The sequence below is a fragment of the Octopus bimaculoides genome, chromosome 5 (assembly GCF_001194135.2).
Source record: "Octopus bimaculoides isolate UCB-OBI-ISO-001 chromosome 5, ASM119413v2, whole genome shotgun sequence".
Taxonomy (NCBI): Eukaryota; Metazoa; Mollusca; class Cephalopoda; order Octopoda; family Octopodidae; genus Octopus; species Octopus bimaculoides.
In genome coordinates this window covers 76,989,638-77,000,577 of record NC_068985.1, presented here as the reverse complement: position 1 = coordinate 77,000,577, position 10,940 = coordinate 76,989,638, and the positions used below count along the sequence as shown (strand labels likewise).

Below are 10,940 nucleotides of genomic sequence, written 5' to 3'. Positions count from 1 at the left end.
TTTTTTTTTTTTTTTTTTTTGTTAGTCAAGAGGAGAGATAATGCACATGACCCTTTATAGGACCTCCAAGACTAGTGGGAAGGATAAAGGATTGAAATGGTATCCTCAAAATGAGGTCTGAGGAGTCTGCTGATGTTGTCCAACATGCCAGTGAATGATGTGTTAACCTGGATAATGGATGAACTCTACCACCCAATCAGGCTATGCTGGGATTTGAACTCAAAACGTAAAGATGTGGAACAAATACCACAAAGTATGCAGTCTGATTTGATTTTCTGATAGTTCCGCCATCACACCATCATGGATTAGTACTTTCTTTTTTGTTTTTATTAATCCCATAAAATGGAAAGCAAAGCTGAGTTCAGTGGGATTTGAATTTGGAATTCGGAGAGACAGAACAAATTCTGAGACATTCTATTCAATATCCTAACAACTCTGCCAATTTGCCTACACCAGGATGGCAGCCCCATCATCCAACTAATCTGTGGAGGACGAGGAAACTTCAACCTGTTACAACACCAACTAGAAGAAACCAGACTATTTCTTCTAATTTTATATATTTATTTATTCATTTATTTCATGTGTGTGTGTGTGTGTGTGTGTGTGTGTGTGTGTATGTGTGTGTTTCATCTGAGGAAACAAGACATTTTGTTGCAATATCCATTAGCATTAGATTAAGACATCAAACATTAAGTGCATTAAAACAAAGTAATACCAGAAGCAGCACTCTGCAATATTAGACTGTTTCCAAATCATTGTCATATGAAAAAAAAAACATTGTATTTTATATTTGTTTTTTAACACTATGGTAGATTAATCAGCTATCTTTACTCGTAGGAGGACCACAATAGATTTCTAATTACAATTATTAAAGTAGTGTGATCACATGGTTCTGGATTCAACTCCACTGCATGCCACCCTGGACAAGCAACTTCTACCACAGCCTTAGGCTGACCAAAGCCTTGTGAGTGGATTTGGTAGACTTGAGTTACCACTTCGGGAACTTAGGTACAGTAAGCATTTCACTTTTATAGACACAGATGTGGCTTAGTGGTAAGAAGCTTACTTCCCAATCACATGGTTCCAAGTTCAGTCCCACTGTGTGGCACCTTGGACAAGTGTCTTCTTTTAAAGCCTCAAGCCAACCAAAGCTTTGAGAGGGGATTTGGGAGACAGAAACTGTATGAAGCTTATTGTATGTGCCTTTGTGTCTGTATTTGTCCTCCACTACTGCTTGACATTCAGTCTATGTGTCCCAGGCACACATAGACTGAAAGAAAAAAATAGGCTAGATGGTCATGACTGGAATGGGTCTATTTGATCAGAGATGATCTGAGACTAAACATCAACTTTTTCTCTCTCTCTCACACACACACACACACCCTGCTCTTTAACCTCTTTTTGGTTCACATTTTGGTTTGTGTAGACAAAAAGAACAGAATTTTTGTTTCTATTGAGATACATATACTGAAAGACAATCTCTGATTAGCTATTACACTTCAAAACCAAACATTGACAACATTTGCCCCATTGGGCCAATGGATCGGTCTCAACGTCCTTTCAGCTTATATCACATAGGCCGATCACTTAGCCTGGGTGTCCCAAGAGGGTTAATGTAGTGCACAAGTATCAAATAACATATAGTCCTACAACTAGACAAATATGACGATGGGGAAAAAAAGTGAGGTGAGAGAAATAAATTGGAGAAAGAAGGGGTGGGGAATAGCAAAGGAGAGGAAGGGAAAGGAGAGGAGGGCAAAGCGGGAAAAGCAAGAAAGACGAGGAAAAGGCAAAGTAGAACAGGAGAAGAGAAAGAATGATGATGATGATGAAGATGATGATGATAATGAAGCAGAAGCACTCATTAGCCCCTTAGGCCTGGTTTAAACAACTGAAGATAAGATAAATGATTTTATAAATTAACAGAATGGTTCTGATAGAAGTGCTTGAAACTTATGATTAAGGGAGCAATTAGTCTAACATCTTGAAACCACGACCTTTGTTTCTAAGTTTATATTTATAAATAGATGCAATAAACAAATATAATCGGTTCACATGATATTGTTATCTTTGAAGATCCAAACAAAATAATAGCAGAATGTGTTACCTTTGTTGTCATTGGTTAAAATAAGGAAGTCAAACTTACACACATTACAGATTCATCTACACAAACGAACAAAGATAATTAGGTGAAATTAGTGTTGATAATGTCCAATCTGAACTCATCATCATCATCATTTAATATCAATTTTCCATGCTGGCATAGGTTGGACGGTTTGACTAGAGGTGGCCGTTTTGTCTGTTTTGTGGAAGTGCATGGCTTAGTGGTTAGGGTCTTGAACTTATGATTGTAAGATTGTGGGTTCGATTCCAGAAACGGGCAACACATTGTGTTCTTGAACAAAACACTTCATTTCATGTTGCTCCAGTCCACTCAGCTGGCAAAAATGAGTAATCCTGCAACAGACTGGTGTACCATCCAGGTAGGGAATTCATGCACCATGAAACAGGGAAACCAGCCCTTACGAGTCAGCATGACTCAAGAAGGTAACTTTACCTTTCTTTACCTTAAGTGTTTGTTTTGGCATGGTTTCTACAGCTCAATGCCCTTCCTAATGCCATCCACTTTACAGAGTGTACCAGGTGCTTCTTACATGACACCAGCACAGACGCTTCATACATTGCACCAGCACAGGTATTTTTCACATGGCACCAGTACAGGTGCTTTCTATGCAGGACTGGCACAAGTGCTTCTTACATGGAACCAGCACAGATGCTATTTAACATGGCACTGGTACAAGTGCTTTTGTATGTGACACTGGCACAAGTACCTCTTACATGGAATTGGCATGGGTGCTTTTTACATGACATCAAAATGGGTGCTTTTTACATGGCACCAGCACCCATAAGCCCACAAGACAAAGACCTCTAGAATTTCTATAACTTTCATGGATCAAGCTGGACATGAAAAAATTGCAGGCATCTACAAGGACACAAGAGAAAATTACTTTCATAGACTCAAAATTTTTAATACCAATCTGCCTAAGACCAACCCAAGTGTTAGCTATACCCTTTCTGTTTTAAAGTGATCTAAATTAAAACTTCCCAAGAAAATTTCAAGTTAATTTATATTCCAAACACCAGCTTAATAATGAGACAAAGTTATTCTATTAAATTCTTCATTACTTCCAAAATTACTTTGAACAAAGATAGTATATTTCAATAGAAATATAATAATAACAATGCCTGGTTTAAACTACTGACAGATTAAATCTGTTGTCTGATCTGATACCTGCCACATAGCCCTTGGGTGTCTTTAGCAGAGTCCAGTCTGTTACAAGAGTCAAAATGGGACTCTCTTTTAAGTTTAACATCATTCCTTCCATAAAAAGAGTTATAAGTACTGCTTTTACTCTTCTAAGCAAACCACAAAAAAAAAACTATTTTAAACATACAACAAAGAAACATTTTATTCAACACACTATGAATATTTTAAGCAATTCTGTTTTTCCTGTGAATGTCTTCGGGTATTTAGTTATATTTCTTTATATTCTGAGTTCAAACCATGCTGAGGTTGATTTTGCCTCTTTCATCCTTCCAGGATTCATAATATAAATAGCAGATAAGACCAGACATTGATCTAATCAACTATAGGTGTAGGTATGGCTGTGTAATAAGAAGTTTGCTTCCCAACCATATGGCTTTGGGTTCAGTCCTATTGTGTGTAACTTTGATTGTGTCTATAGTAGCCATAGGCCTACCAAAGCCTTGAGTGCATTTGGTAGTTGGAAAGTGAAAGAAGCCAACCATAATTTACAATGTTTTGTATACAAATACATCTATGTAAACAATGTAATAGAAGATAGAAAAATAGGTAATGGGTGTATATACATATTTCAGGAGTTATTGCTCCTCCTTCAGCACCTCATCCAACCCATTAACTATCCATGAACACATTGTTTAAACACCTACTAAGTTTAGCATTGTAACACTAATGGATAGACCAATGTACAAATCAAACATATTTACATATAAATTTTTAATATACTCGGTAGTATACCATGGTTGCAAAATGAAATATGGTGTCCCTACCAGTAATTAATACATACATACCAGTTGCCAGGAGTGTGTTTAATATGTAAATTGGTCTGTTCATTAGTGTTACACCTCTAAACTTAGTGGGTATTTAAGCAATTTGTTCGTGGATAGTTAATGGGTTGGATGTAGTACTGAAGAAGGAGCAATAACTTCTGAGATATCTATATACACCCATTATCTATTTTTCGATCTTCAATTGCCTTGTTTACATAGATGTATTTGTATATAAAATATGGTAACTTTCAGTGTTAGCTCTAAATTCTATAGAAGATTTGAAGAGGTAACTTAAGAGTGGTACATAGATAGATACATTGATATACAGTTTTTTTTTAAAGCTTCTAATATAATTTTTTAACAAGGAACCACCATGATTTATATAGTTAAGTCAAAATCCCTCACCACCAGTATCAAAAGCATTCTGATAGACCATACCACTTTGACCAACCTGACATATCAGTTGATAAATATGACTTCATTACTGCAAATTTAAAAATCTAGATTATCAGAGTAACAGGTCATAGACCACATATGTTAAATTAATTGTCCTTGTTTTTATATAGAACAATCATCATCATCATCATAATCATTACCTTTATTTTTATTTTCTCATTTTCATTTTATGTCTATTTTCATTTTATGTCTGTTGGCATGGGTTAGAGAAGTTATCACAGTCTGAGTCAGATCTAGTTTATCTAGTTGCTGTCCTCCTGAGTGGGGATTGCAGGATCACATCAAGTTCATATGTTCTAACTTTGGCATGGTTTCTGCAGGTGGGTGCCTTTCCTAACACCGATCACTTTATCACTTAAGGCCTCACCATACTAAACAAGGTACTGCTAGTATCAAAAGGGACATTGATAGACTAACCAACTTTGGCCAAACCAATATATATCAGTTAAAAAAAAATGACATCATGACTTCTAATCTAGTTTATCATATGGATGCCACATAGACTATATATATGTTAAATTAACTATGTCTACCGAGATACACAATCACTATCCTTTTAATTCTGCTTTCCCTACTGGCGTAGGTTATCACAGTACAAGCCAGTTCTTATCCAGAGTTAGTATTTCCTAAGATGGATAGAGATACCACTTCTCACTCATATGTTTCCTTTCACAGCTAGATACCCTTCTTACTGCCAACTACTTTACAACTGTTCTCAAATGGGAGGCAGTTGGTCCCTCTCAAGAAAAGAATTGCAAATCTGAAATGGCAAACTCTAACTAGTAGAGAAATGTAGGAGACAGATTTCAGTTAGGAAAGAACACCACATACAGAAAAAATGCACTATAACACAGTATTTACTGTTTGTTGTTTTCACATCTATTTTTCCATGCTAGCAGAGATTGGACAGAAACATATTTGAAGCAAGATTTTACAGCTAGATGTTCTTTCTGTCACTGAACCTCATCTGTTTTATATTCACACACATTGGAATGCGTGCACTCAAATATACGTACACACACACACACACACATCATCATCATCATTTAACTTTTGTTAAATATGGAGATGCCATTATGAAAGACTGCTGAATGTAGAGAATGAATAGGAGGAGAGTCTGCTAAAGGTTGACCCAACTGAGGGACCAGCTACTCGAATTTGACAGTACCCTGGTAGATAAAGCAATTAAGGATATGAAGACAGGGAAAGCACTTGGCCCATCAAGAATCATCGCTGAGATGCTTAAAATATCAGACAGTGTGGGTTGTGGTCTTGTCACCTGCATCGTAAGTCAGGTAGTTCATGAAGTAATCAAACCCAACAACTGGTGTAGCAGCACCATAGTCAACTACAAAGGTAAAGGTGATGCTTTAGATAAAAATAACTACAGGGGTATCAAATTATTGGATCAGGTGATGAAAGTTACAGAGAGGGTCATAGCCCAACTAATTAGGGAGAGAGTTAGCCGAGATGAGATTCAGTGTGGTTTTGTGCCAGGCAGAAGCACTACTGATGCCATATTTCTGGAAAGCAACAGCAGGAGAAAAATCTAACCAAAGATAAACCTCTGTACTTGGCTTTTGTTGACATGGAGAAAGCCTTTGACAGGGTTACCCAATCCCTTATCTAGTGGTCAATGCAGAAATTGGGGATAGATGAGTAGTTGTTAAGAGCTGTACAAGCCCTGTACAGGGATGCTATCAGTAAGATGAGGGTTGGCAATGAATATAGTGAAGAATTCCGGGTAGAAGTAGGGATTCACCAAGGATCAATCCTCAGCCCCCTCTTATTCATTATAGTCCTCCAGGCAATAAAAGAGGAATTCAAGACAGGCTGCCCCTGGGAGCTCCTCTGTGCTGATGACCTTGTTCTAATAGCCGAGTCACTGCCAGAACTAGAGACGAAGTTTAGGGCCTGGTAGCAAGATTTACAATCAAAGGACCTTAGGGTTAACCTAGCAAAAACCACAGTCTTAGTAAGTAGGAAGGCTGACAAAAAACAAACCTCTTCAGGTAGATGGCCCGGCTTGATCTGTAGAGAAGGTTTGGGTAGAAACTCCATATGATGTACCTGTTGTAAGCTATGGACACATAAAAAGTGCAGCAACATCAAAGGAAGGTTAACCGGGAAGATAGTTTTTGTGTGTGGCAGATGCACAGGGGCAATAAACAATGAAGATGTACAGAAAACAGATTCCATCACATACAAGAGGGAAAAACTAGAAGTAGTTAATAGCTTCTGCTACCTAGGCGACCAAGTCTGTAGTGTGGGTGGTTGCTCTGAAAGTGTAGCGGCTACAATAAAAATAGCCTGGGCTAAGTTTAGGGAGCTCCTACCTCTGCTGGCAACTAAGGGACTCTCACTAAGGATGAAAGGTAGACTGTATGATGCACGTGTGCAAACTGCCATGCTACACGGCAGTGAAACATGGGCCATGACTGCTGAAGACATGCATATGCTTGAAAGAAATGAAGCTAGTATGATCTGCTGGATGAGTAATGTCAGTGTGCATACACAACAGAGTGTAAGTGCCCTGAGAGAAAAGTTGGACATAAGAAGCATCTAGTCTGGTGTGCAAGAGAGATGTCTGTGCTGGTATGGTCATGTGTTATGTATGGACGAGGACAGCTGTGTATATATATATATATATATATATATACATATACAGCCATGCTTCATGGCAGTGAAACATGGGTTGTGACATGACTAAGCTTGCAAAGAATGAAGCCAGTATGCTCTGATGGATATGTAATGTCAGTGTGCATACACGACAGAGTGTAAGTGCCCTGAGAGAAAAGTTGGACTTATGAAGCATCAGATGTGTGCAAGAGAGATGACTGTGCTGAGATGGTCATGTGGTGTGAATGGATGAGGACAGCTGCGTGAAAAAGTGTCACACCCTAGAAATTGAGAGAACCTGTGGAAGAGGCAGACCCAGGAAGACCTGGAATGAGGTGGAAAAGCACGACCTTTGAACATTGGACTTCACTGAGGCAATGACTAGTGACCGAGGCCTTTGGAGATATGCTATGCTTGAGAAAACCCAGCAAGCCAAGTGAGACCATAACCCGTGGCCTATGCCAGTAGTGTATAACCAGCCCTCTTATGAGTACCCTTCATTCATTGGACAATAAACTTTGCTTGCGAAGACCTGTTGAGGTAAGTGAAATCAATATCGCTGATGTGGCCGATGACAGTACCGCCTGATTGGCACCCATGCCAGTGGAACGTTAAAAGCACCAACCGAGCGTGATCATTGCCAGGGCTGCTGACTGGCTCCTGTGCCAGTGGTATGTAAAAAGCACCATTCAAGCGTGATTGTTGCCAGTGTCGCCTGACTAGCACATGAAAAACAACATTTGAGCATGGTTATTGCCAGTGCAACCAGACTGGCCTGTAAAAAGCACCATTTGAGGGTGGTTGTTGGCAGTACCGCCTGACTGGCCCTTGTGCCAGTGGTACGTAAAAGCACCCACTACACTCTCAGAGTGCTCGGTGTTAGGAAGGGCATCCAGCTGTAGAAACTTCATCAGATCAGAGTGGAGCATGGTGCAGCCTTCTAGCTCGCCAGTCCTCACTCAAATCGTCCAACCCATGCCAGCATGGAAAGCGTACGTTAAACAATGATGATGATGATGATGACACACACATACACATAAGCGGGAAGAAGAAAAGTTCTTGGCTTTAAGGGTGTCATGAAAAGTCTGGTTGGAGGACCAACCATCCCATTTCTTTTACAGGGCTTAGAATAACTGAAGGATGGCTGCAGTATGCAGGTGAATCTGAGAGGAGAATACGTTGAATAAAATCATAATTAACTGATCCTCTTGTATTTTTTTTTTACCCAAAACCAGGAACTTTTCAGCACCACCACCCCACTGCCATATATATAACAGGCTTCCTACAGTTTCAGTCTAACAAATTCATTTGCAAAACATTGGTCAGCTAAAGGTTATAATAGATACACTTGCCCAACCCAGGCATCTAGGTGTTGTGAAGGTGTGTTGGAAATAATGGTAATAATGTTAGTGATTCCAATACATGCTCACAATGAACCAGACATGAAGACACAATTTCTTCCAGGTCTTTTCAAGTTAGTGAAGTGTAACATATCAGTTACAATTTTTAGATCACCAAAATAAAAAACAAAAGAAAAACACATCCGTTGCATTACCAAATTTTTGTTGAAAGATATTTCATCTCAATTAATTTTGAAAATGATGAAGAACTTACTAAAATAACTTTGAGTATGGAACATAAATCAACATTGAAGACTGTAAGTTTGTATCGGAGAACCAAGGGCAGTCTCAGGTGGGTTGGCATAAAAAACGTTTATGAACAATGAAGCTCAGTCAGTAAGGGTTAATAGTTCAATTGGGATTACACTCATGGTGACTTAATTTGAGCTTAATTAATAATATGATTTAACAACTAAGATCAACTGGTCACTTACAGGAGTATTAATTAGGTAATATATTATGCATTATATAGTATGATATTCACTGTTATATAATAATTAATGAAGGGCGCTTTAAGATGCCTATGATTTCTATGAGAATCGTTATCTTTTATTTGTTTCAGTCATTTGACTGCGGCCATGCTGGGGCACTGCCTTCAAGAATCTTTAGTCGAATGAATCGAGCCTAGTACTTATTCTTTTTAAAGCCCGGTACTTATTCTATCGATTCCTTTTGCCGAACCCCTAAGTTACGAGGACGTAAACACACCAACACAGGTTGTCAAGCGGTGGTGGGAGACAAACACATACACACATATATATGTGTGTGTGTGTTTGTCTCCCACCAGCGCTTGACAACCGATGTTGGTGTGTTTACGTCCTCGTAACTTAGCGGTCTGTCTTCTTTCAGTTTCCGTTTACCAAATCCATTCACAAAGCCTTGGTCGACCCGAGTCTATAGAAGACACTTGCCCAAGGTGCCATGCAGTAGGACTGGACCCTAGGAACCGTGTAGTTGGGAAGCGAGCTTATTACACAGCAACACCTGCACCTAGTATACCTTTTAGAAAATGTTTAGCCCCCAGATCAACTTTAATCGAGTAGACTTATCAAAGCCATTCCTCATCTTTTTTTTTATATATAACTAGGACTACATTATTTCATGTCCTTTTTATTTTTATCATGGTAAAGTAGATTTGGCTGCTATTTCTACGAAACCATTCCCACGTAGAAGTCCGCGTTAGTTGTGCGCAAAAGCATATTTACATCTAATATAAACATTTACTTTTTCGGTGGACCTAGCTTTATTTACTTTACAGTAAGATCATACACACACACATAATTTAAAGCTGGTGTTTCCAATCTTATGTGTCTGCACCCACTAAGGACGAGAAAGAGCATTTCAATGGGTAAAACAAAGAAGAGTTTATAATCATTAGAATAACTTCTCAGAATAAAAATTACCAATCAAGTTTTTAAAGCAACTGTTTTATTAAGCATTCCAAGAACTTCGGCATTTCACAATACTGTATAAAGTGATCTGTGGTTTTAGGTATTATTAATTAAAATAAAAGATCGCTGAAAATATTTACATCATTAAATGTGATACTACTTTTATATGAAGTACGAACATTAAACACTTCCTAACGACGTGTAGGTCAAAGAAAAATAGTTGGGAACCACCGACTGAAAGGAAAATGTCTAAAATGGAACGTTTTTAGTTTTATTTCTTTAGAAAAGATCAGATATATTAATTATCAACACATTCTTGAAAAGATTCTGATCGAACTTCGATTGATTCTATCTTTAGAACGAAACGTACACTTTTTGCTTTTTCCTTTTGTTTTTATGTATATTTACGTATATTTCATTTATTATCCCCACACACGTATACAAAGTTCATTCAGCTTCGTTCACATCCACTCATTATAAACAATGAATTATAAAGCAGTCGACTAACGGCAACTATACACACGTATAGTCAAAAACAAGGGAATTGAATAATATTTAACACGATGACAACCAGATTCAATGCTAAAATGTTACGGTTAGATGGTGGCATAACTACAGGGTTTTACCCCCCAGACTTTGGGAGGTCATAACTTTCAGAAAAATGAATGTTTTTTAATGAAATTTTCTATGCATATAGTATTTACTATGTAGAATCCGAATATACAAAAATTTCCGGTGAAAGTGTTTTGGAATGGGGGTGGGGGACAATTTTCGGAAAATCCAACAGAGTCCACTTAAATTCTTCTTAACTTCCAGGAAAATTAATATTTTTTCGTGAAATTGTCTACAAATATACCTTGATGTATGTACATTTCGAGCATGTAGGAATTTTGAAGGAAACAACTGCAGGTTATTTTTGAGAAGCGTTCCCCACTCGGTGGTGTTTCGGAGCTAGTCGTCCATATTTGTTTCATTTTTCTCT

General features: G+C 38.1%; 1 protein-coding gene across 1 annotated transcript in view; it reads right to left on the bottom strand.

The window, feature by feature from the left end:
- Positions 1-10,940, bottom strand: part of LOC106879041 (sphingosine-1-phosphate lyase 1) — a 54,104-nt gene that overhangs the window by 42,243 nt on the left and 921 nt on the right. The gene's annotated exons all lie outside the window — the stretch shown is intronic.